This window comes from Marmota monax, unplaced genomic scaffold (assembly GCF_021218885.2).
Source record: "Marmota monax isolate L192 unplaced genomic scaffold, Marmota_monax_Labrador192_F-V1.1 WCK01_AAM20220418_F8-fsc00011, whole genome shotgun sequence".
In the NCBI taxonomy this organism is placed as follows: domain Eukaryota; kingdom Metazoa; phylum Chordata; class Mammalia; order Rodentia; family Sciuridae; genus Marmota; species Marmota monax.
The window spans coordinates 992534-1020172 of record NW_026693082.1 but is presented as its reverse complement, the minus strand read 5'-3'; the positions used below and the strand labels follow the sequence as shown (position 1 = coordinate 1020172).

The following is a 27639-nucleotide window of genomic DNA, read 5'->3' as shown; positions in this document are numbered from 1 at the left end:
TCAGGAGCAGTCTTAGAGGTTTAAAATAGTTATCATTTTAATATAGTACATAAAGAACTGTAGATCTGTACCCCTCAAAAATTTTACTTGTATGGATAGCTATGTTTTGTAAATATTGTTAGAGTTTCAAAATTATTTTAAATTTGGGTTGTATAAGAAAATCAAATTATGGAACTCTCTGACATATCTATTTCAGTAACAGTTATTATTGAGAAAATTGTTTTAGACTTTTGCCCCCACTCACTGCATTCATAATAAATTACTAAATATCTCATGAATGCCACTTATTTTTAATGGAATTTTTTCTTTCCCAAAATAGTTCTCTCTATAGATCTTTCTCTTCCACTGAAATTTTAATAGATTTTTTAAAAAATCACCATAAAACTTCCTTGGTTTAATATCATTTATTTTTAATTTATTTTTAAAATTTCTTACATACATAACAATAGCAGAATGCATTACATTCATAATTATCCATTCACAGCACAATTTTTCATAACTGTATAAAGTATGTTCACGCCAAATTATGCCATTATACATGAGCTCTCTTATTATTATTATTTTTTGCATTACAATTCTTAATATACCTTTATACCACAATTTATCATATCTCTGTTTGTACATAAGGTATGTTGACACAAAGTTCATATCTTTATACATGTATTTTGTATAATGATGAGAGTCTCCTTCCACCATCCATGCTGTTCTTTTTATGACCTCATGTATTTTAATATATTAGATTGACTTTTTTTTTACTTTCCTTATAAATTCATTATTTTTATGGAGATATTCTTTACCCAACTTCTTTACTTGTTTGTAAATACTACCCGTATGTGTTTCTTTCTCCACTATTTCCATTTCATTGGTAAGAATCAACTCCATACATTTCACTGATAAAATTTGTGAAACCAATCAATTTCCCCTACCCATGAAATATAAGATATAAGGTGGATTTCAGTGGTCTCTACACTGGATTGCTGTGGATATTCTTGGTGATACGGAATTTGCACATGTTGGATTTAGATGTTTATTCTGCTGAAACAGGGACTCAATGTGAATGATTTGACGCTATTTCTTCACTTTTTTTTTCCCCAAGGACTATAGATCTTGCTGATTTTTTTCTATTTTTATATATTCATTTTTTTTATTGGTTCATTATTATTATACATAATAGTAGGGATGGTTGTTAACACATTCATGCATGCACACAATTGAACAATATAATTTGGTTCATTTCATTCCTTAGTATGCACATATTATTCGCTGATGTTTCCAATCATATTTTGTGTATTTGGTTATTTTCTTATTATTGAGAATTAAGACTTGTTAAAATTTTTTATTTGCTCTTTTTACCTGTACGTGACAGGATAATGTATTTTGACATAATATCCACACATAAATGCATGGCTGTGTATTCATTTATGAGAAAAGAAAATTTATGTCCAATTAATTCTACTGTATTTCCTATTCCTATCCCCTTCCCTTCATTCCTTTTTGTCCAATCCAATTAACTTCTATTCTCCCAACCCTTATTTTTTGTAAATTGGCATCCACATATCAAAGAGAACATTCAGCCTTTGGGGAATGGCTTATTTCACTCAGGATAATATTCTCCAGTTCCATCCATTTACCAGCAAATGCCATAGTTTCATTCTTCTTAATAGCTGAATAATATTCCATTGTATATATATATATATTCCACATTTTCTTTATCCATTCATCTGTTGTAAAGTACCCAAATTGCTTTAAAAGCTTGGATATTGTAAATTGACCTGCTATGAACATTGATGTGGTGGTGTCACTGTAATATGTCAATTTTATGTGATTTGAGGAAATTTTTTAAAAATTTTGTCAAACAACTTACCTGGAGTAAGACAACCTATGCTAACTTGAATTGCAGAGTTGTAATTCAATCTTTGAATAAAAGGAGGGTATTTGCTAAACCACATTTAGTGTTAAAAAGTACCATTAAGTTCCTGAAAATGTGGAAGAGTAAAGGAAAAAAATAAAACAGAAATATAAAAATATCATTTATAATCTTAGGTAAAGATGGATACTGTTTTGGTTTTCCAAAGAAACACTTTCTTCTACATTTTTGAAATATTTTACACTGTTAATCATTGCCTACTTTAATATCTTCTTTTGAAATAAAATCCATGAAAATTTTTTTATAATCTTTCACTAGAGAGAATAAATATCAAAACTTATAAACAATCTGGGAATAATCAGAATATGAATTATTGAGCATGTGTTGTTAAAATCTAAACTGTGTAAAATAAATTTGAAATGGGAATTTTCCAAGACCCTAGTAAGGCTCATAATGTTTTCACATTACATCTCTCTAGCACAATTTTCGAAGTATGTGATATTTAGAATATTTTGCATAGTTCATTACCACCACAAATTGTAGCAGATTTGAGCTTCATAAAACCTGGAACTATAATATATTTACAAAGAAATATTTGAGAAAAGTGTCATTTTTGCTAGTATTATAAATGATAGATACCTCTCATTTTTCTCAGGCACAGACTGAATTATGCTAGAAATTTTGAAAACTCTACTTCCTAACAATGTATCACTTGCAAAAAATAAAACCATTATGGGACATCTTACAGAATTAAAGATGATTAGATGATTCAGAATGAATGATTCATGGACTGGGTTGTCACAACATACTAACAACTATGTCACAACATACTAACACAACATACTAACTAGGTAAAGTCATATATATATATATATATATATATATATATATATATATATATAATTATATATTTATATATACACACACATATATATGATATATACACACATACATACATATATGTACACGTATACCGTATACATACAAATATTATATATGAGTATAGATTTTACATATTAGATATCTTCTCAATAAATATTGCCTCCTTTCCCTAATTATTCCAATATATTTCACACATATATGAATGGATGTTAAATGATGTTAACAACATCTCAGAGTTAAATTTCTAAAATAGATTTGGTATTTCACCACATGTGTGCCAAAATCCCATTTGTAGATTCTATTTACTTAACTCCACTACAGTCTGTCTTCCTTTTGTCACCAGATATACAACTCTTGTTATGGATTATTAAAGTAGTACTGCCCAGTAAATATTAAAACTTCTGCCTTTTTCTCTTCTACTTTTTCCCCAGTAATTCTCAAATGATCGTGAAATACAAGGAGTCAAGTAGTAAAACTAATAATTTAAAAAATTTCATTTAATTTTACAGATAAAAAAATATATCCATCATCTGATTTTGACATTACAGGTAACAAAAATATTGAAACAAATGAATATTTATAATCATAATCATCAGCCTTATCAGCACACAATGCACACTTATGCACATTACAGTACAGATAAGTAATATTGCCTGGGTTTCAGACTTAATGATCAGCCTTCATTCTTCTTCATTCCAGATGTTCTAACATGATTGATTGGTGGCCATTCAGATAAGTCTTCCTTATGTTGTTTCATTTTGTTTATATTAAACAACAACAACAACAAAGTCTCTGGACGATCCTGTTGCATGTTTCCCTTCCCAAGCAGCCCTTCTGAAAGAATGCCAAACTTGATTGATAAAATAAAACATTTTAAATATCACCAATAGTTTATAATAAGGAAAATCTTTCTTATACTTTTTGCCCAGTTCTCTAAATACACTCTGAAATCCCTTAATCACTAGCACTTTCATTCAATAAATCAAAGAGAGAAAGGTATTAAAATGGCTTTACATTCTCTTTTTACTCCTTTTAACCATTTCCTGAAATTTGTGTTGACTCACAGCAGATGTTCGAATGAGCTGTCACTACAAGACTGAGCCCATTTACAATTAAGATCTCATGTTATAGATCACATACTATGTATAATATAGTATTGTAGGTTGTATGACAGTTATTACTTAGAATAAATATCTTAGTATTTCAATATGTATATTTTATTTGCAGCAGTTTCAAAGGAATTAGTTTAGTTTGGTAGGTAGTATTTTTCCAGTTTGAAAATCTAGAAACACAAACCTAACCCCCACTGAACATTCTGGTAATGCATTTTGTTCCTGCAGGAAGCCCAGAGTAGGGGAGCCAAAGAGTAACCTGATCATTTAGCTCCCATGTTTGCTTATTTCGGACTATTTAACTTTCCATTAGCTCACTCAACCTCCTCAGAAGTTATCAGTAAGTTAAATGGAAATAGGGACTTATAACTGCTGGAATCAGTTTATATGTTCCTGTTTGAGTACTTAAGAGCTTTGTTAGGGAAATATGAACTGAAACGGACTCTTCAGGGATCCCTTGACAGTTGGATAAAGGGTCTTTCATTAAATTAAACAGAACCAGAACAATCAGTTTGGAAGCTTAAATTCTTGAGGGGATGGAGTTCTTTAAAATTAAATGACCTCATCAAAGAATTAAAAATGTATTTGGTATATTTAAAAAATTAATAACCTTGTGAATATTTTGCTTAAAATATTTGCAAGTATTAATTGTTGAATTCCTCAACTGAAAAATGTTATGTTACTTTTCTGTGATACTTTTTAAAAATGCTTCAAAATGGAATTTCTGCTATGATTCAAGAAGAATAGAAAGAAGTCCACAAATAATGGACATATCAATTAGGAAATTAAAATTAATTTAGTACATGTGGAAGGTAAGTAAAAGTACCTGTAAAGGATTTTGTGATCATGCACAAAGTTATGTTTTCACATAATAATTGGAAGAATGACAACACAATGTGCTCACACTCAGGCTATTATCTACCCAGTCAGCCCTACTTAACACCAGTGGGAGTATTATCCTGAACTTTAAGTATGGTAAATGTCAACCCTTTATGAAGTCTTATGCGTCAAGTGTACATTAAATTCATTAAAAACCATGAACTGTATATAGGTAGAAATGACTAGCAAATGTTGTTTCATGATGCTTGTGCTCATTTGATATAATTTGCTATGTGCTAAACTATTAATTAGTTGAAATGCATTTTATCCTTATATTTCTAGATTGACATTATCTAGCAGAAAGCAATAATATCATGTGATTCTGACAGTGGCAATGAAAGTAAAGTTGGATATTGATAGGCTGTGCCACAATAAAAGGGGGAAAATAGGGGTTTTCCATTTCTATTGTAATTTCCATTTCTCTACAGCTGTCACTCCACAGGCTACCCCATATCCTTGGACACTATTAAGCATTAATGAATTTTGCCCTCTTCCTCCACTTTGTAAAGTGCTATCCTAAAGTTCTTGTTTCTATCCTCCTCATGTGTTAGGTTCTATGGTATATTTAAAATACACCTCCCTAACACTCTATGCAAGTGACCATAGAGTGGGAATTTGGTATATAGTGTGTTAACAAGAGTTGTGTATATATATTTTTCTATAATTAAATCATTTCATTGATGTTTTCACATTTTACTTCATATATTCAGCAAAGTGAGTTTGCTTCCATAGTAAACAGTTTTGAAATAATGTGATGAGGACGGAAAGAAGAAAGGAAAGAAAAAGACATATTTCTGAGTCAATTTAGAGATGATGTTTTGGCATTCAGAGACCATCTCCTCTTCTCTAAGATAGTAAAGAGAGCTTTTATTTCATTTTTAAATTCATACTGAACTCAGCATCTCATGGATACTGGCATGCTGTGAGAAGCAAACGAGAAAATAAATTAGAGCAATCCTATTAAAGGTAAACTCTGATCATGCTTGTGAAGATAATGGCATGAGTTTTCTGCTAGACCTACTCACATTTCAGAGTAAAAGACACTGCACATGTTTTCCAGCTGTTTGAATCTGGCTCAGAAGAATTAGTGTGGAAAATCTTCTACTAGTGAGAGTTCACAGTTGAAACAACTCTATCTGGTCTTGGCAAAAAGTGATCCCAGTTTAGAATGTTAAATATGTGTTTGTGGGTAAGTAACTAATTAAAGGCTTGGTGTCTTGGAGGGAGTATATAGAGTAATATCATGCCCAGAAGAATTCAATTAATGAAATACAAGCTCTAAACTGCATAGCAGCTTCAGGCTATCTATCACAAAAGTTCATTTGCTCCTGGAATCAGTGAGACTCAAAATGAACCCACTATCACGGAACCAAATGATAGTTTCTGTTGCAGAAGGCCAGTAAATAATGGTTTGGCATTATTATCTTTTCTTATAACATATTATATCTATGGTTTGTAAGGAAATATGCTATACATTTATGAATACATTTAGAAAAATTTTGTAATTTTTCCCAAGGTGTTTATTTTTAATACACCAATAAGAAGAGAAGCTCATTACCATTTTTGGCCATCAAAGTTTCAAAAATGATTTTCACAATTGACACAGCCAACAGCAGTTGTTTGCTCCTAAAAGAAAAAAATAAGCAAATATAATCAATCATATGGAGTGCATGAAAACCCATGTTTTGGAAGTAGAATGATTGAAGAAATGAGGACAACAAAATAGAGATGTTAAAGGCAACCCTGTTTCTGACAGATGTCCCAAATTAACAATGCAGAGAGGAAGAAACAAAAGCAGGATCTTAGAGAGAGGGAGATGGGGGAAATTTACAAAGATATTTAAATGCAGAAAACATATAGTATTTCTTGGAGCAAGAAAACAACAGTCTAGGATATTTGTAGAAATCCTACAGCAAAAGGGATTAGGTATTGAAGAACTTTCCCAAACAGAGTAGGCAGGAAAGGGGGAGCAGGAGGAGCCCAGTACACCCATCAATCAATGCCTTCTTCAGAAACCTTCAATAGGAGCTGCAAAGTATGCTCAGCTTTGTCCTCTGCCTTGCTGTGTCCATCAGCAGATGGAATAGTCGGATTGTCTTGGAACAGTGTCTATGATGGCTGCAGGATAGGAGAGATGGAATAAGATGATTAGTGGCTGGCAACAATCAGAAGGAGAAAAGTCCCAGTGCACAAACTTCCTCAACATCCCATTGTGTATTACACCAATCAGAAAGAAGCTGTCAATTTCTGTCAATGAGGCAGAAAAATAGGTCTTCCACAGACAGCCAGGATAAAGCCTTGGAGAAGGACAGGAGGGGAGGAGGACATCAGGCAAACCTGAAAGGACACTATGGGTCTCAAAAACACCTTGAGATTCCCTACTCCCTGCTGGTGTTAAGCACAATGCCTTCTTCTGACCTAGAATGCCCGTTTGTGTTCCTCACAACACCTGTTTGTGTTCCTGCAACCACAACAGCCCTTCCTTAGTTACCCTTGCTCTTACCCCTAGCAATGCCCAACCACAAGAAGACTCCTACCCAAAATGCATCCTCTCTCTAAAGGACGTGTCAAAAACCACCAGGCGAGATTCATCTTCTTAATTGTGTAAATAAGAGGTTAAACTTATGTACTCCTAATTGGCTTCTTAAACTCAAACCTTGAAGAGCCTGACTGGCCATCCCTGTGGATTTTACGACTCAACTTCACAAGACAAAAAACCCAATTGTCTAAATCCCTGTCTAAATCTCATGTATGGAGATATTGTATTTATAACACAGAATGAATTTTATACTCAACATTGAAATAATACAGAAACTCAGATGGGCTAAGTGTCTGAAATGCTATAATTACAGAGGACATTTGTGAGAGGAACAATGAAGCTAAAAGTTCTAACAAAATACAGCAAAAAAAGACAATCTAATGAGTGATACCCTAAAAATAAATGTTAATAGGAATAGCTAATATATACAATTTCTAACAAATAAGAAATTACTATTCAAAAACAGAAATAAGAGAAGGAAATACACAGAGAAATTATATATACATGCACACATTCACATACTCACATATACATGCAACAAAATGCAAGAAAAATTGGAAGCCTCACCCTGAAAAGGTCCACACAGAGCTCAGCAGGCTGAAGTAAAAAGAGCTCAATGCAGTCCCTGAATTTCAAAAAGAAAGGGAAACAAAGCCCACAAAAGCTTGCAAAAAGAAACAGAAAAACTGACACTAGAGACTCTCATGACTAGAGTAGCTACAAGAACACAGTAGAAGTCTGGTAAAAAAAATGATTTTGATTGAAAATTCAAAAATCAACTAATACAACAGCAAAATAAAGCATTTTCTCACCCAGAGATATTTAAGGATTCACAGAGAATGCTACTTAAGAAATAATTGTTATATCATGTATCACATGTATGCAGTCTACCCTCCATATCTGCAATAAATCAAGCATAGCTAGAAGATACTCAGAAAAATAAGTTATTTCTCTATAGAACATGTGTAGCCATTATTCCCTAAATGGTACAGTTCAACAACTATTCTCACAGCATTTACTAAGCATTGTACTAATTATTTTAAGTAGTCTGGAGATGAGTTAAAGCATATAACAGGATGTTTATGGGTTGCATGCAAATATTATACCATAAAGGATTTGAATATATGGGGACTGTGATGTCAAGGAGGAAACTAAAAACAGAATGCTTTTTACCAGTGGCTGAGTTGGGGAAAATTGTGAGATGTTGATCAAGGGGCACAAATTTCAGTTACACAGAATGAATGAGTTCTGGAGATGTGTGATAATATGACTACTTAACAATACTGTAGTACACTTTGGAAAGGGGGTAGAGTTTGAGTGTTATAACCACACACAAAACAAAAAAGAAAATGGTAACTATGTGAAATAATGAATATTAATTTGCTTGATTTTAGTGATTATTTCCTAATGTATACCTCATGTATTTATAAGTATTTAAATACACACATTTTTAAATTGTTAAATTTATATACCTTAAGAAAGCTGGAAAAAAAATGAATGTACTATGAGAATACTGCTAAGTAGATGGCATACAGGATAGCAAGACAAAAATCTTAATCTCAGAAAGAGAACTTTTGCTTGCACCAGGAGGAGTATCCCACATTCCCCTAAACTTACAAATAGATTATGAATAGTATGAAGCTGAATGAACTGGGTGTGATCACAGCCAATTTCTTTGCAAAGAAGGTTGTGTGTTCTGAGAATATTAAGAGCATAAAGATTCCATCAATTTCAATACACTTTAATAAATTAGAATTATTCTCATAGAACAATTATCAGAATCATCTCATTGCAAGGAAAGAAAATAATTTTTGTTTGCATAGTTACAGATTTTTACTAAATTGAATTAATCTTTTTGCATATTTCAGGTAGAGAGCAGATGATCTTTACTTACTATGTCTAATCTCACTTTGAATATGAATTGTAAATGTCTAATGATTTTAGATATTTTAAGTATATGATATCACACTAATATATACTGGTTTCAATTTCATGTCCTAAATTTTTCCATTGTTAATTATTATATTCATAATAACCTCAATCCCAGCTCATGTCTCCAGTAATTTTTTGATTAATTTTTTAATAGCTCCTCAAGTTTTTCTAATAAAGTTACTCATGAAGTAGGAATAGTAGCAACTTCCTCAGCTTGACAAAGGATATGAAAATACTAAACATTTTCCATCTCAGTTCAGGAATAAGGCAATATCTATTTAAGACTGTTCTGAGAGTTTTGGAAAGAAAATTTGTCACAAAAATAGATCAAAATGTAACATTACCTCAAAAATAATTATTTGCAAAAAATATAATCATCTATGTAGAGATTCATGGAATGTCTAAAAAGCAAACAAATGGAGATGTAAAATGAAAATTCTTATAGTGCCAATATTTGACTACAGCAAAATTGCAGAATATGAGATCGTGATACAAAATTCATTTATATTTTATATACCAGCAATAACCAAAAATAGAATTTTTAAAAATATTGTTCAGTATCAATAAAATACTTTTTTCAGCAAAAGTAACTAACCACAAAGGATTATGTATAACATGATGGTGTTAGATAAACTTAAGTGTGAAGAGTACAAGTCCTGATTGGGAGACTGGAATATTTGTGTATTAGAAAACTTTGGATATGACTTTGTGTCATGTCAAAATCTCTTATACAGTTGATGAGCAAAGCCCCTGAAAATCATAGGGATATTAGAGAAATACCTTTCTTACACACTTTCGTGTCTATGTACCAATTTATATAAAATATTATATTATAACAAGGTGAATATTATTAACATTGATAGACGAATATTAGTTTTTATTATGTCCGTATTGTCATGGAACCATTATTTTTCAGATTGTATGGATAAATTTTAGCTGAGTTTACAAGGAAAATTTACACTTTAATACTTTCAAATATCATACAATTTAGGAACATCAAAAACTATCTGCACTAAGTGACATCAAAAAATTTACCATTTAACATGAATGATGTTATAACTGCTAATTCTACCATGATTCATTCAAAGAATTGGAAGAAATTTAAGTCCTTATGAAGAAGATGTCTTTGGGTTTTTTCTTAATAATTTGTATTCCATTTCAAGCTATAAAGGAGCCTTAAGCGAAAATGTACTTATCAATCACATTAAGATTATTTTATGTAGAAAGTATTAATTTTGTGATGCTTTCTGGTGGGATTTGCATTCTTTCATATTCACATTGATTTGTAAATGAATCTTTTGTACTCTGGAAGAAATCTTTCTGATAGCTTTCTGCTTTTATGAACAAGAACTTTTGTCACAAAATAAACATAGTGAATTTTATGTCATAGAATGTACTATAGTAATCCAAAAAGATATGTAAATCTCACCAAACTTCTTCTTTCTTGATGGTTTGCAATAATGGCTTGAAATAAACAAAGATATAGATATAGATTATTTATTTATTTATTTACTTATTGACTTAGTGTTTTTCAATAGGACATCTAGACATCATAGTTTCCTGGTAATTAATTTTTTCTATTTTTTTTCTGTACTCATTCACTTGACCCCAGGAAGTCCAATATGAATAATTATTTTATACCTATTCCAGGATTTTAAAATTCTATGTAAAATCCAAACAAAAGATCTCTTTTCACTACAAATTTTTCTTTTTATTTTTATCTGTGATACAAATTGATCTGGAGAATATTTGATACAATTAAAATAAAAATTAGAAACTATCAAAAAATTAAAATAAAAATTAGCAAACTATCTGTTAAATCCTTATTAGACTTGATAAAACCATAGATTATGCTGATATGAAGAATTTTCAATTTATAAGTAGTGAGATAAAGAACATATTTTTAAAGAGTCACTGAGTGTGGGTAATCAAAGGAAACGAAGAAGAATTTTATTGCCCTAAAATCTCTTTACTTTTAATATAAAAATATAAGTAAATAATCCTTACAAGTGACAAGGTCTGTGCAGATTTTGCTGCTTATGTATAGAAGAGGCACCTTTTCCTAAAACTACTGGAGCAAATTCTCTTGACATGTGTACATAAGAATGTTCAGTGTATCAAATTCATCATATGTGGTCTTTATCAATCAAAATTATATGTATTTCCCAATTTCTAATCAATGTGCTTTTGATATATACAAAACCCGGAGCCCAACATAAAAAAGTTTAATGACATTAATTATGAAATTCAATCTTTCTATGATGACAATGTTTCCACCATATCTCCTCTACCACTTACTAACTGGCTGTCCATCATATTTTAAAAATAAAAAGCATATATTCCTTTAGTTTATTTTATGGTTTTATTGCTAGTGTATGTTTGAATACACATTTGAAAACAATACATATTCATTTATCCCTCAGTATTGGTTGGGTCATTGGTGCAAGGATACCCCTTGTACATCAAATCTGCAGATGCTCAAGTGCCCTTACTTAAAGTGCTATAGTATTTGAATATAAGCTAGTCACATTACACTGTGAATCATCTCTAGATTGCTTATAATACCTAATGCAAAGTGAAATTTTATTGCAAATAGTCAATATAGTTTTGGGAAAAATGACAAGAAACTAGTCCACATATATTGAGTATGGTTGCTAATAATTTCTCAAATGTTTTCTGTTTATAATTGGTTGAATCCCCTGATATGGAATTTACAGATGAGGAGAGCAGATATATTTATCATTTAGTGGAACAAGGATGGTTCTAGACCCATGATTCATTGAACTCAGGGATAGAAGGAGAATGCATAGTTCATGATTCACACTACTCGGAGAAGACGGGGCTACACATTGGTTTCTTACAGAGCCAGTTGCTCCCAGGTGAAAGATGTATAGACATCAGGTGTGTCAGGTAATTTGGGGCTTGTTATCCTTTTTCAGACCAGACTGTTTTAGGAATAAGTGTAAGCCACGGTAACCAATATCCTTGCAATAATATATCTGATGACATTTTAATGAATGCATCTGTCAATTGGGTCCAAACTGAGAGAGTAAAACAAATATTTGAATATCCTATTAATCCTATTAGTAATAATTCACTTACATGGTATCAGATGTGCTTACAAATAGACATCTAAAAACAAAGTGACAAAAATATTTAAACAGTTTTAGAAAAGAAGTTCTGCCTTTCTTCTTCCCTTGAAGTGGTCACGCAGCTAGTTGACGATCATTTCCAAAGGGAATCATTGTAGTAAAGAAAAATAATCAAGGCTGATACTTTCAAGAACAATTTTTCTCTAGAACAGAGATTCCGATATGGAGAACTTCCTTAATTATTCCTAGCATTACTTGTGTGTTCTCAATAAAAGAATAGATTTCTGTAAGAAATAATAGGCCATGAAAGACTATGCTAATTACTTTTCAGAAATTCCCAAAGTAGCCACGTCTTGCACAGAACAACTTAACACTTCCTAAGTATCAAGCTGCTACTTCCCACAGAAATGGGAATCATAATATTGCCACTGAAAATGTTCATTAAACTAAATGAGGGTGCAATTAGCTTGCACAAAATCTTAAGTATTCCAATTTGCTGTCAAGAGAAATTGCACATCCAAAACATGTTTATTATCTCTAGTGTGTTAAAAACTTATGATTTCAGGAAATTTTTTTCATTCAGGCTTCAAACTAAAATTTCCATTTGAGTAGTGGAAAAAGTTTTATCCATTCAATCAAATATGCATAATAATAGTACTACATCATAGATATATATCTATATTGATGAGACAATATTTTCTCTTGATTTTATAATTTAAATCATAATACCATAAGACAATTAATCTTTATTTTCTCACCTAGTTATAATATCTTCTGCTTAAACTGACGACTTTATTTAAGGAAATAATTTGCATTATATTTTCATTAACATTGTGAAATCTTCATGCCATAAAATAATCTCTCTAGATAGATCAATAGATACTTAGATATTGCTTGTGCATGAGTATATGCTCTGAAAAAAAATTAAAATGAACATCTGAAATCTAAAGAAAGTCAAGATAAATCTATTAATGTAGTACATCTAACCAAGGTGGCACAGAGAGTTCCCATGGACACTGTACATCTTTCCTTTTTTTCCTAAGTATTATACATTAATACAGCATAACTGTCACCATTAATGATCAGATGGTTACACTTTATCATTAACTAAAGATCCCCTTTCTGTTCAGACTGCACTTTATTCTTCACTTTCTGTTCAGCTGTTTGTGCAAGCTATCACAATGAACTTAGTCAATTAGGACTCTCTTGGATGTGACCATTTCTTTGGTTTTCATGAACTTGAGCATTTTGGGGAGTGCTGGTTAGGCATTTTATAACACATTCTTCACTTGGTAGGTCTTATTCTATCTGTTTGGCACCTGTTTCTACCACCTGTTTCCTGGAGGAAGATGAGAGGCAAAACTGTCCTTCTCATCAAATTCCCAGGAGTACCCAATACCTGTGTGACTTAAGATTGTGCTGCTAAACTCGACCATCTGGTTGAGGTCCTGCTGTTTCTCACCTGTAAAGGTACACATTTATAATTTTATCCCTGGTCATATGACACTCTTTAGAAAGAAGTGCAGTTCATACCTTTTAAACAGCAGTGCTCTACTGTTTTATCAGCTGCTTGACACAGCCAATGTCAATGTGGTATAGTTGGTGGTTCACTGGATTCAACTACAGGTATAAGTAGAAGCAGAGTGTATACTAAATTGCATTAATTCTGTAGATTTGTTTTTAAAACCTGGGAGTAAGGGAAATTACCACAACTGAACAAAATAGTAATATTTGTAAGTGATTCAGAAGTGAACATTTCACCCCTCAACAATGGGGAAATTCTTTCACGTATATGAGTGTACCTCCTTGAGAAGGGATTATTTACATAAGTTATTTGGGATTCTTTATCTTTGGAACTACATCTATTTTTCTATCACTTATATATTTATCCTATAATTTATCTAATCAGTATAGATTTATGGTTATTTATTTTATATTTTTTATTTTTATACTTATTTTATCCACCACTACATTATTTGATTTGTTGAGAGTCCATTTGATTGGTGCCTAAGTCCCTTAGACATTACTGTGGATTTTGGAGCTGCCTTAATATCTGGTACTTAATGTCTGGTATAACAAAATGCTGTGCATTCATATATTCTTTGGCAAGCCTTAGAATCTTCCATTTTGACCTTTTATTTAATGAGGGGGCATTGTCTTATTTCACTTACCATGATAGCTCCAGTTCTATCCTTTTACCAGCAAATGTTATAATGTTCTTTATGGCTAAGTAATACTCCATTGTGTGTATACACCACATTTTCTTTATTCATTATTCTGTTAAAGGGTACCTATATTGACCCCCATAGCTTAGCTATTTGAATGATGCTACTATAAACATAGATTTAATGTTTTCCCTGATATGTTGAAGTTAAATCACAATAAGAGGCAGTGAAGAATAAAGTTCAGTGGATTAGACAAAGGGACCATATATTAAAATATTTCCAGTAGCTTATAATTTCCCTGAGTCTCACATGTTCAAAGCCTCCTATACCATCAAAATAAATAAAATAAAATAAACAACAAATTAACAACAACAAAAATAAAACAAACTTTTACAACAACTGCTATCTTTTGCCATCTCTGTATTTTTGCATTTTCCAGAATATCACACAAATGAAATCATATAACATACAGTCTTTTATGCCTTATTTTTTTCATTTAGCTATGTACATTTAAGATTCATCATTTTTTACTGTGACTTAATAGCTTAATCCCTTTTATTTCTAAATACTATCCCTTTGTATGGATGTGCCATTCCTTTATCTGTATGCCTATTGAAGAACATCTTGGCTGGTTCTGGTTGTTGGTGATTATAAACAGAGCTGCTATAAATATCCACATGCCTGTATTTATGTGCATACACATTTTCAAACCCATTGGGTATTTACTTAGGAGCAGGATTGCTGATATTACACTAAAACTGTTTAGTTTTCTAAATAATTTGACAAACTTTCTTTCAAAGTGCCTGTACTATTTTGCATTTCAACCAGCAATTAGTAAGGATTTTTATTTCTCCTCCATTCTCTCTTCCTGTAACTTTATGAATGCCCATAACATATATACCAAAGCACAACTAAAGCATTTGAAAATCTATAATGGACTGATGTATCATTGAAGAATATAAAGTAATAAAATTGGTGAAACATTGAATTTTAAATTAATATTATGTTTGAATTCAAAGACTGTCTAGATATGTCTTTAAAAAGACATCAGTCATAGTTATATTATGTAAGTTTTATCAAACCACTGAAAAGTTGAAAATTAAATATTCACCAAATTGTTTAAAGCATAGAATGCTAATTATAAAATGAAATAACTTAAGTAGCAAAGAAGAACAAAATAGCACAAAGTTCATACTGCAATTTCAAATACAAAAATATATGCAAAATTATTAAAGATTTTTTTTGGAAAAATCAACTGCAGCAGAATAATAAAAGAAAATCAGTGTTGTGATTTATTAGAAACTTTCAGGAATGTAAAGAAAAATAACCACAAGGCATTTTATTAATATTTAATACTTTCACATTTCAAAAGAATGATTTTTTTTTCTAATATCATCTATATATTCCATTCTTCAACATCATTTCATATATTTGTCATTATTTCCTCATAAATAATAAAGCAGATATGTATGTAAGTATAAAATATATTACTGTGTCAGAGATGAAGGTGGAAAACAGGAGGAAAGGTTTATTGCACAATCTATACAATGTATATAAAATTTTTAGGTATGGTTTCAAAACTTGTGATTGACAGAAATTTTGTCTGTGACTTACAGATTTATTCCCCTGATATTGCACTGTGTAACAGACTGACTTGCAGTTAGAAATACAAAGAGGCCCAGAATTTAACCAATGATTCATAGTTCAAATGTACTTACACTTCTCATTCACACTCATACATAAGACACAAAGATCCCTACTATGTATAACTAGAAATGGACTTTACAAAACTTTTTCGGGTAAAGGTATTGGATACACAATATTTGCTTAATAAGAAACAATATTCTCTCTGCAATCTTTAACTTATCAAATTGTAACTTCACTAGTTACAAACCATGATTCTAGATCTGGAATAATATCACCAGAAAAATATATCTATTAAATATTAATTTTATGCTAAAATTTAACCTCTCTCTCCAGATTTGAGCATCATTAACATGATAACTATTATTCCCAGAAAAAGAAAACCAAGATGATAAGTACCCTCTGTGACCTCTGCTTTGTCCTGTTAGCATTTATTGGTCATGACATGTAAGTATTGTGAAGGTGGCTTCTGCAATAAAGCCAGTGGTAAAATGAATATTTTAAAAGTTAAGTGCCCTAAATATACATTCTTGAAAAGAATTTTTTAAAAAATTATTCTTTCCTGTTAAAAATCTACAGTAAACTATAAATCATCTTGATGTTTATACCTAGAAAACTTTCCAGATTTTCATTGTATCAACTGTAACTAATGTTTTCCAAAATGAAAATAGCTTTGAACATCAAAACTAGTATATACCTCCATATATTTGAGTTATTACTTTTAACTTTTGTTAGGTATAAAAATATATGTCAAGCATTATGAAGAAATTTTGACATAGCAATAGATTATGAAGAATTAATAATTTAGCTGGGTGTACTGGCATAGGCCTGCTGGTCAGGAAACTGAAATAGGAGAATCATTTTAGTCCAGCATAGATGGGTAACACAGCAAAAACTTTTCTCTCAAAAAATAATATTTTCTAACTCATAGACATACCTATATTAACTTAGATGTTTTACTTTAAATACTATGCCTTACTCTGAGGTTATAGAAGCATATATCATAAGTCTTGGGCCTTCTGTTTCTATTAACAAAAACATATTTTTTCTATGCAACAAAGTTAACCATAAATGCTTTAGAAAATATATTCTGAATATGTTACTTTTTAGGAGATGGTGATTTTAAAACTTAAAACATTTGTATCATTTGTTTTATACTCCAAAACAAAGAGAAAAAGAAAAAAAAGAATCAGTTATGTTTCTAATTGATAGCATAGTGTTTACAATGAATAGAAAAATAATGATAGGAATTTAAAATATATTTATTGAACCAATATTTGCATTAATTTAGCATAGAAATAAGTATAGCTCAATAATTATGTATCCTATATTTCCTAATGTTATCCATGCTCTTCTCAAAATAATAATTAAGAATCATATATATTTAAATTCTTCTATATGTGTATATGGTTTATAAATTGATTTCTTGCTTCTCTTTCATATAATCAGATTACATATACACTACTGTCAATACATTAAAAATTGAGATGATACTTTCACTTTAAGGAAAGTCAAGCACTGTTAGCACTACCAACACATTTCCCCTGAGACATTACTTACAAAAGAAAATTAAGGGAAGATGTGAGTGTATTGTTTTATTACAAAACTTAAATCTATGTGCTGGGTATATAAATCAAGCAAACAAATAAACCATAGTCTGGCTATAGAAGTCATCTTTATTTCAAATGTTTGGCATTGTGAGTTTATTTTGTGAAATATTTTTAAAAGAACATCCTACATAATATTTGGGTCCATTAAATTCCTCACCCAACTAATATTTAGTAAAATAAATAAGAGGTATATTATGTAAGTGTAATGATGGAGCTGAAAACTCAAAGATGTCTGTAAAATAATCACTGCTTTTGAAAAGTCAACATAGTGAAGGGTAAAACATTTATATATAAGAAAAATGGCACAAGTGAGTCATCCATGCTGTGAAACAAAATTCATAAATCACCTATAAAGTTGTATTGATAATTCACATAGTCAGTGTGTGGACATTACAGATACAGATAAATAATCAGGTAGTTACACAGGCAATACTTAAAACCTTTACTTTGTGTCACATCTGAGTGGGGCAGGCATAGTTTTGGACCCTTTCATAGGTTGTACAAGGATTTAAACAAACTTAGAACAGATGCCCCTTCTCATGAGTGCCTCTCGATTCTGTTTCTATATGCATTATTCCTCTACTACATATATATTTGGCTTCATTTTATATTCTAATAAAAGTTTACAATAATTAGTAGGTAAATTATTTTTCCCCAAGATGTCATCTTTCTCAGATGTGGGTAGGGGAGTGGTGGTGGCGCTCTAGAAATTTCATTAGCACTGCATTAAATAGCTTAAATTTAATTTTACAGATAAAAAATCATTATCTGTAAATACAATAATTTAGTTTATTAGATGAAATAATTATAAAAGCATCAACTTTGTGTATCATATTTCCTCATACATACCCAATTTAATCTATTCCATAAGCTATTACCTTAAAAGACTGAAATTTGAAATGCTGGGATTTTCAAATTAAACACTATAGTATTTCATGCTATGTATGTTGTTGCTCATGTAAATTTCAGTTTTTTAATTAGGTTACCAGGGTGCTGTAATCAAAGCAACATGCTTCCTAATTAAGAACTCAGTTCAAATTTTAGCTAATCTATGTGGTGTGTGATCTCTAGAGCATAAACTTTTCTATCTTGAAATCAGTTTCATTTATGTCAAGTTTCTATGAGATTTAATTTAAATAGTAACTTTTGCAATAAATATTGCATAGGATAATTATCTACAAATGTTAGTTTCTATCCATTCAAGAGTATCTTTCATTTAAAATTATTTTTTAAACTATGTGTTTTAGTAATAATTGCTGTGACAGGGAAAAACACTCCATGTCAGTACATGGCAGCACTGCATGTACATGTGCGCGCACACGCACACACACACACACACACAAACACACACCTACACATAATTCAATGATCAGTAAATTCATAAACTTTCATTTACCCAATGGTAATTAATTCTTTTCTGCAATGCCTGTAGAAAATTTTATCTTAAGTTTATGCCTTAACTCATCAAAAATATCTGACATTATTTAAAAATTGTCTAGGACCATACAGTTGCTATTTTTGTCAAATAACAGGGGTTGATAAAGTATTCATAGAATTTTTAAAGAAATTTATATTTATTTCACATAATATTTTAGAAAATCATAAATGCTGACAGATTTACAAAAAAAAGTCCAAAGTTCATTTTCATCCTTCTATGATTTCCCAATTGTTTGATCCTACTAATTGTCTACATTAACGTAGAATAATTTCTGTGTTATTTGACAGAGAAAACTAAATATCACAAAGAAATTTCTACTTTGAAAATAATTTTAAAAATTATAAATGGCACTTGAAATCTATTGAATTATGGCAGCAAAAATTAGAGAATTCTTCCTAGTCTTTATGGTTTGGATTTTGTTTAAGTGTGTTCATCAAGGGTTCATGTCTTAGGAGTCCTGCCCCAAGTTTTGCTTATAATCAATATTAGCTTATTTGTGCATTATCATGAAATGAATGATGTTTTGGAAATGTAGGATTATTGAACTTATGCAATACATTGAATGGTTATCACTGAGAAGCTGTTTTATTTTACTAGTAACTTCCTCCATATTATCTATTTCTTCATATTTCTATATTACTTGTCATTTATGACAAAACATTTTTTTGTTTTTCTGCAAAAAACCTGCGTGAGAAAATGGGAAATATTGGAATAAATGTATTATTTTAATTAATCCAAGCCTCCAACTTGAGCATCAGCATTTTCCTAGAATTATTTGAATTATTTTCTTTTGTTCACAAATCCCTGTGGCAAAAATACACAAAACATGTGCTGCATCTGCCTGTTAGCTCTACTGTTTTATCAGCTGCTTGACACAGCCAATGTCAATGTATAGTTGGTGGTTCACTGGATTCAACTACAGGTATAGTTAGAAGATGAGTGTATACTAAATTGCATTGTTTTTGTAGATTTTTTTTAAAGCAGGGAGTAAGGGAAATTACCACAACTGAACAAAATAGTAATATTTGTAAGTGAAGCAAAAGTGAACATTTTACCCCTTAACAATGGGGAAATTCTTTCATATATATGAGTGTGAAGGGGCCTGGGGTTTCTGACTTTCTACTCCAGTATATAGCCAGACAGATTAGTTTCAATGCTAGTTTTCCACTTTTTGTAATTGAAAAATTATAAAAATAATGAGGCCTGCCTAAGCATTTTACTTCTGTAAAATCAATAAAATAACAGTTAACACATAGTTGAATTAAGAATTTGCAGACAACTAAAGAATATGCAACTTGGTTAACATAGCTGGCATTTGTTAAATACTCAGTGAATGTAACTTTAACCAATTATATTATTTTTCAAATAAAAAGATAGATATTTTAAAATCACTTATTTTGATAAAGATTTTACCTAATGATTCTATGACTTTACCAAGTCATAAATATCCTGTAACATAAAAATATATTCATTAGCTAATTGATAGGATATTTTTCTACCAGCTTTTGTCAAAAATGTTTGCAAATTATATCAGGTATTGATATTTTACATATCTTTAGAACATCAAAGGTAAATCCACGATAAATAATGACTGGGGCAGGTCTGAGAGGGACAAGTGGGGAATGTCAATCTAACTCTGATTTTGAGGACTATATTCATTTGGTAATTTAAATTTTTTAATTATTTGCCTTCAAACAATTGTCAGTGTATTAAACTATAATGCTTTTATAAATTTATTGTAGATATCAAAGAAATGTAAAGACAATGATTAAAAAAACAGATTTGAAAATTAATTGTTATGACAAACACATATCCTATCGCCTTAAAGTGATCCAACTTATGCACCATAATTAAGGCATCCAGAAAAAAATAGTAATATTTTTATTATTTTATATTGCCTTATTATCATTTTAATAAGTTCAACACTTAAAATAATTTTTCTGATCCTTTAGGTAGTGCAGATTAATTTTTTATACTTTTTATTAAAACATTTTTATTTTCCCATAGAGATTCAAATTGCCCTCTGCTGTCTTTCACCTGGGATGCATTTCCTTCTTTTTTAGGAGCAAATAATGTATTTGCATGTTGTCCATATTTTTGGAACAGTTTGCTTGCTTATATTAAAATGTGATAGAGTCAGGCTTATATTAAACAAGAACTTTAAGGAATAGAGAATCACTTTTCTGTATTATAGTATTATATTTTCTGTACTAACAAAGTTTTAACACACATTTAAATATTGTTTTATATAAAATTAATACCCCAGTTAATAAAAACCCCTAAAAGTGAAAATTACAAAGGAGCTGAGCAGGTAAAATTTCTTTAAAACCAAGTTAATTTGTTACCAGACACCAGAACAGAGGCCTGAAACAGAGAGGCCCTGCTCTGTGGGTCCAAACAGACCAGACTCTGGCCACCCACTACCTAAAGAGTCCATCAGAGTGGTGGTGAAACACAAAAGGAATTTAATTCCAGTGGGGCTATACTAGGAAGGTAGCAATTTTAGCAAACTCCTAAGAAAAGTGCCTTTGAGTTATTAACAATGATATGGGAAGTAGTAGCAGAGGGAACAGAAGTAGGCATAGACAAGCAGTATGATCAAACCTTGTTCTGGTTAATTATTATTATTTCTGTGGCATTGCTGGTGGCTCCCTGTTCCTGGAATTTTGGAAAAGCTAGGGAGTAGAAATGAGTCTGAGGAAGAGCAGGTCAAAGGAACAAACTGGGTCAAGACAATGACTGGGTCCTCCTTCATATTCTCAATTTTAACAGGGCCCCTGCTACCCTATGATAATTTTTCCAAGTATTATTTCCATTGGAGTTTGTATATCCAATTATTAATTTTCTCTCAAAAACATTGCTATGAAAGTATTTCTTGTAACCTAAAATGAATGCCTGAGAAATGATTTAATAATATTACCTGTTTTAATGGTTATATGTGGTTATCAACTGTGTAGAAAAAAAAATGAGAAAAAACAATGACTACCTTTTAGGGGAGAAAAACCTGTAAAATAGGTTTTACATATAATTTAAAATACAACTCTCCTTTGAATAAATAATTTAACATTGTAATCAGGATTTCATTGATTTGTCAGTCCCATATGCCCCACCATATTGATATAAAATAAACCCAAAGCAAAATATAGATGAGAGGAAAAATGTTCCCCATCTCACTTTGCAAAATACCACCTTTCTCATCCCATTTGACTCTATGCAGAGCTGAAAGTTGAGCAGCAATTTCTAGAGTTATGCTGATTGGGATAATCTTCTTCATGATGTGCTGATCTCAAAAGCCTGGTATCCCTGGGGTTGAATTTGGAAAGATGTAAATTGGTTTCCTAACACTACATTTTGCAATGTGTAAATTAATAACTTGACATTTCACAGCTGTTTTAAAGGCTGTGCTTTAAAGAATGAAATATCAATCACAAATATACATCTACCCAGAAATGTCAAATCCCACCCAAATGAATACCGCTGCAAATTAGCAGCAGGTCACATTGCTCTGCTGTCTTTCACCTGTGATGCATTCTCCTTCTTTTCAGGTTAAGAGCTCCCCTGGAGAGGCTTAAACCTATTTTCTACCTCATATAAAAGATGGGTGGTGAGCAGCTTTAATAACGGAACATAGTAACCAAATGCTAAACGTATTCAAGAGAGGCAGTGTGGTATAGTAAAAGATGAAATTAAACTAGGGGTTGAAATGCCTGGAATGAATTCCCAAGCCTGTACTCGGGAATTATTTAGATTTAGGCCTCTCATGAACACAGTTTTCACGTCTTCAATATTGGCCTTCCCTGTTTCACAGGGTTATCTAAGATTGCCTTGCCTCTCCCAGGGACTTACAAAGTTAGTATGAGCTAATAAAAATTCAATATTAATTTTATATAAAAACTTAGATAATTACAAGGGATTATTAATGCAAAGAACAATGTTTTCTTTCCCATTATAGATACTTATGTCAAGGCACGTATCCTGTTCATGACAGCACTAGGGACATGTAGGTCTGTCTCATATAAGGAATAATTTGTAAAACAAACCATCATTCAGAGACCAAATCCATGTGAATAAATTTAGGCCAGAGCTGCTTAACTACATTTCTGTCTACAGGATTGCTCTCATCTCTTTGATTTTCAAGATATAGTTCAAATTTTGTGGCTCTAATATGTTAGATTCTCAGGTAGTGACTCATCCTTGTAATTCTTTAAAATATTTCTTAACTTTTACTCTCTGCAAGTAGTGTGAATTAGCATTGGACTAAATTTGTACATTCCCAACTGTATGAATTACAGATATTCTGGCTCAGCTTTAGGAACCCAGGCATGTATACCTTAATTCATGCATACTTTTCTCACAAAATATGTGGTTGACAATCAACATTCAGACTCTGAATGGACTGTATTAAGTTGAGACTTGGGAATAGTTTGTACCATTGTTCACTGTATAACTTGAAAACAGGAATAAGGCTTTATTCAATTGTATGCATCCTAGGCTTCTAGCACAGTGGTCCATGCTCAGAAGGGATTTAATAGTAACTGAATGAGTGAGTGAATGAATGAATGAATATACATAATTGCATATTGTCCTGTAATTAATTTCACTTAGCTCTGAAAAAAAATCAGCAATTCTTTTCATTTTAAAGAGTTATTAATACGAAAAATGCTCTTAAGGAAATATATCCAATGATTCAGTAATGTCCCCATTGGAATAAATTGTGCTGAACTTTTTTTTTAATTTCTTTTTTTTAAAGATAAAGAGAGATTTTTTTTAATATTTATTTATTTATTTTTTTTTTAGTTTTCGGTGGACACAACATCTTTATTTTATTTTTATGTAGTGCTGAGGATCGAACCCAGCGCCCCGCACATGCCAGGTGAGCGCATTACCGCTTGAACCACATACCCAGCTCCTATGCTTAACTTTTTAAGTATTAATATTTTGTTCAAAGAAGTTATGTACAGTGGTTCCATACTTAGTTTTCTGAGGAATTTTCATATTGATTACCAGAGTGGTTGTACTAATTTACAGTCCCACCAACAGTGTGAAAGTATTCTTTTTCTCCACATCCTCTCTGGCATTTATTATTATTTGTATTCTTGATGACTACCAAACTGTGGAATCACTGTAGGTGGCCATCACCAATGAATGGATAAAGAAAATATTGTATATATGCATAATGAAGTTTTATTCAACCATAAAGAAAAATGAAAGTATGTAATTTGCATGAAAATGGATGGAACTAGACACCATCATGTCAAATGAGATAAGTTAAAGTCAGAAGGTAAAAGGTCTTATGCTTTCTGGAATGTGTGGAAGCTAGAAATAAAAATGGAAAAGAATGTTGTTGAAAGCAAACCTCATGAAAATCAAAGGGAGATCAGTAGAGGAAATGGATAAAGGGGTAGAAGGTGGGGAGGAAGAAGGGAAGTGTTGGGGAGTGACATTGGCCAAATTATGTTGTTATTTTGTGAATGCGTGAATATGTAATGACAAATCCCATCATTGTGTACAACTATAATGCACTAATTTTAAAAATGTGGGGGTGGGGAAGATATGTATAAGGGCTGCTGATGTAGCACAGTGGGAGGGTATTTGCACAGCATGTGTGAAGCCCTGAGTTCAATCCCAATATCACAGAAATACAAGCCAAAAATCATATATGGAAGAGTAATTGAAACTTTGCAGAAATCACATGGTATAGAAACTTTATCTTTATATGTTTTAATATTTGATGTTTTATGAGTATAATGAGTGAATCATACTGTAAACAAAATCAAACATGTAAAGAGTATATCATGTTCATATTAATTACTTTAATTGGAATCAATTACTCATGTAGGATTTGCCATTATTATTTCATAAGTTATTTTGATTTAATTCTGTTTTGAATTATGAGAAACAAGGTACTCATAAATTAAAATAAAAATAGATCCTCTTCCTTATGTGATATTCAAGAGAGCCAGGGAAGTCTTAATTAGCAGTGCTCTTGTAAACTGGGGCAAGAAACTATGCGTCATTCAAAGGTGCTATTAAGCATTAAAATTCATTAGAAAATACACACCTGTAGGAATTATAGAAATGATTTAAGGATCTTGATTTCATATTTATTGTAATTTTAATAAAATTATGTGTTTGTCCACTCAGATTGCTTTAACAAAAATGTACTATTGATCAAAAACAGAATTTTTTGATATTTTTCACACTTTTGGAGGCTGGAAATCTGAAACTAAGGTGCTAACAGATTGAGCCTTTGGTCAGAGTCCACTTCCTCATAGATCATGTCTTTCTGCTGTGTCCACAGTGGTGGAAAGGGCAAGGAAGATCTACAAGGTCTCTAATGTCCTACTCATGAGGATACTGCCTTTGTGATCTAATCAAATCCTAAACTCTCCACCCTCTGATGCCATCATATCAGGGGTTTAGGATTTCAACATAAGAACTATGGAGAACACAGAAATTAAGACAATAGTGGATAATTTATAAATACTCTATGATCCACTATGCACTTCTCCATTTTTGTAAGTTGTACCAGGATGATTTCATCAATTAACATCAAAGCACTAAAAATATTATTGTTTCTTGTCTTAGAATGAAATTATATTCACATAATTATCTCCCCACTAATACAAAGTAAAACCTTGGTTTATAATCTTCACACTAATATAAAACCAATTTTGAACATATAATGATTAAATGGAGGTTTTCTAACACATAGTAGGACTTGGCTTGCCTTCCTGTGAATAAGCATGTACAAGGAAATGATGGGATGCCATAATTAAATGCAAAACCTAATTGGGTTCTGATAGCCTACTAAGTCATAATTTGAAATGCAGATTTTTTTTATATCTTGTAAGGGAATAATTATCAGATATGGTTATTCAATTTTGGGAGCACGGGCATGCACATCCCATCTCATATATATACATCTTTCATTAAACAAGACTGACAGTCAACTTTCAGGCCATGAAGAGATGATCTAGTTCTGTGGACTCTATTGAGAAGGGCCTGGAATCGTTTTGCCACATTCTCTAAGACTACCTCTCAGTCATATCCTGCTTTCTCTGGAGCAGGATTTTATTATTCTGATCCTATCTACAAAGGTTTAAAGAAATCAAACAAATCAGAAGTAAATTTCAGGCAGTTTTTTTTTCAGTTTCTAGTCCAAATTCTTACTATCTCAGAATTTTATCTTATTTGTTTAATTGGTAATAGTGGAAGAAAGACAACTTGGCCTAGGATAAATCATCTTTAAAGTTAGAAAATGCTAATAAAAGTGGAATTGCAAATATTTTTCTGAAGATTTTGACTATATACATCAAAATCTTCATAAAATCCATCAACATATTCTAATAATTTCTACTTTTAGAAATTTATTTTTAAATAAATTAAAATTAAATTTGAATTAAAACTCCACATTAGGTACAACCATAAGAATGGGGTCATAATTAGAATAATTTAAACTCTATGTGTGTATAATATGTCAAAATACACTCTACTGTCATGTATATCTAAAAAGAAAAAGGAAAAATTACAAAACAGCTTACATACTAAATATATGTGTGTGTGTGTGTGTGTGTGTGTATTACAGACAAACTGAAATGAACATTGGAAACCTCGAAATGCAGAAAACAAAAAGATAGGGAAATACATTAAGGTGCAGTTTTTATTCCCATTTTTAATTACACAATTAAGTTAAACATTCTAAGAACATGATGAGCATGAATGTACTGTGTGACTGAACATACTGGAAAAGCAATGTTAGCAGATGAGTACACAGATGTTCCTAATTACTGGTAATTGCTAAAAATTATCTTTTTTTTTAGTTATAGTTGGACATAATAACTTTATTTATTTATTTAAATGTGGTTTGAGGATGGAACCCAGGGCCTTGCACATGCCAGGTGAACATTCCATAGCTGAGCCACAACCCCAGCCCAAAAGATTATCTTTTACAATCTATATCTTCTTTATTTTCCAAAGCAATCATTTGTCTTCTGAAAATAAATTTTGTGATCAAAATTTGATAAAATAAAATAGTTCTTTTGAATAAGAAAGATATTAAGATAATCTTATGATGAAATTTCACTATCAGAAATCATCCTAAAAATAACACAAAGAGTTCTTTCCTCAGATTTAAGTAAAATGAAAACAAAGTTATATTTGTAAAAGTCAATATTAAAAGTAAGTCGAGTATGCAACATTTAAAAGATTATGAAGTAAAACTTCCTGTGTATCTTAGGAGATTTAATGGACTTGAAAATGAAGACTGAAAACAAGACTATGAGAGGAAATGCACAATATTTCAAGTGTTTTTAAGTTGAAATACTGTAAAAAAAAGATCATTTCTAGCTATGAGTTATTTATATTAATTTTAAATGCACATATTAATTTAAAATTCTTAAAATGTAAGTAATTTACCTTTAGCATTCATGACACACAGTATACATGGAAGGAGAACGCAAGAAAGCAAAGAGAGAGA

The 27639-nt window shown here is 31.1% G+C and overlaps 1 long non-coding RNA gene across 1 annotated transcript in view; it reads right to left on the bottom strand.

Annotated features, from left to right (window-relative positions):
* Nucleotides 1–2897: 2897 nt before the first annotated feature.
* The window catches only part of LOC131424524 (uncharacterized), a 182999-nt gene continuing 158257 nt past the window's right edge, over nt 2898–27639 (bottom strand). Inside the window, exon 6 of the long non-coding RNA XR_009227726.1 lies at nt 2898–6858. This is a non-coding gene — a long non-coding RNA (uncharacterized LOC131424524). The remainder of the gene's footprint in view (nt 6859–27639) is intronic.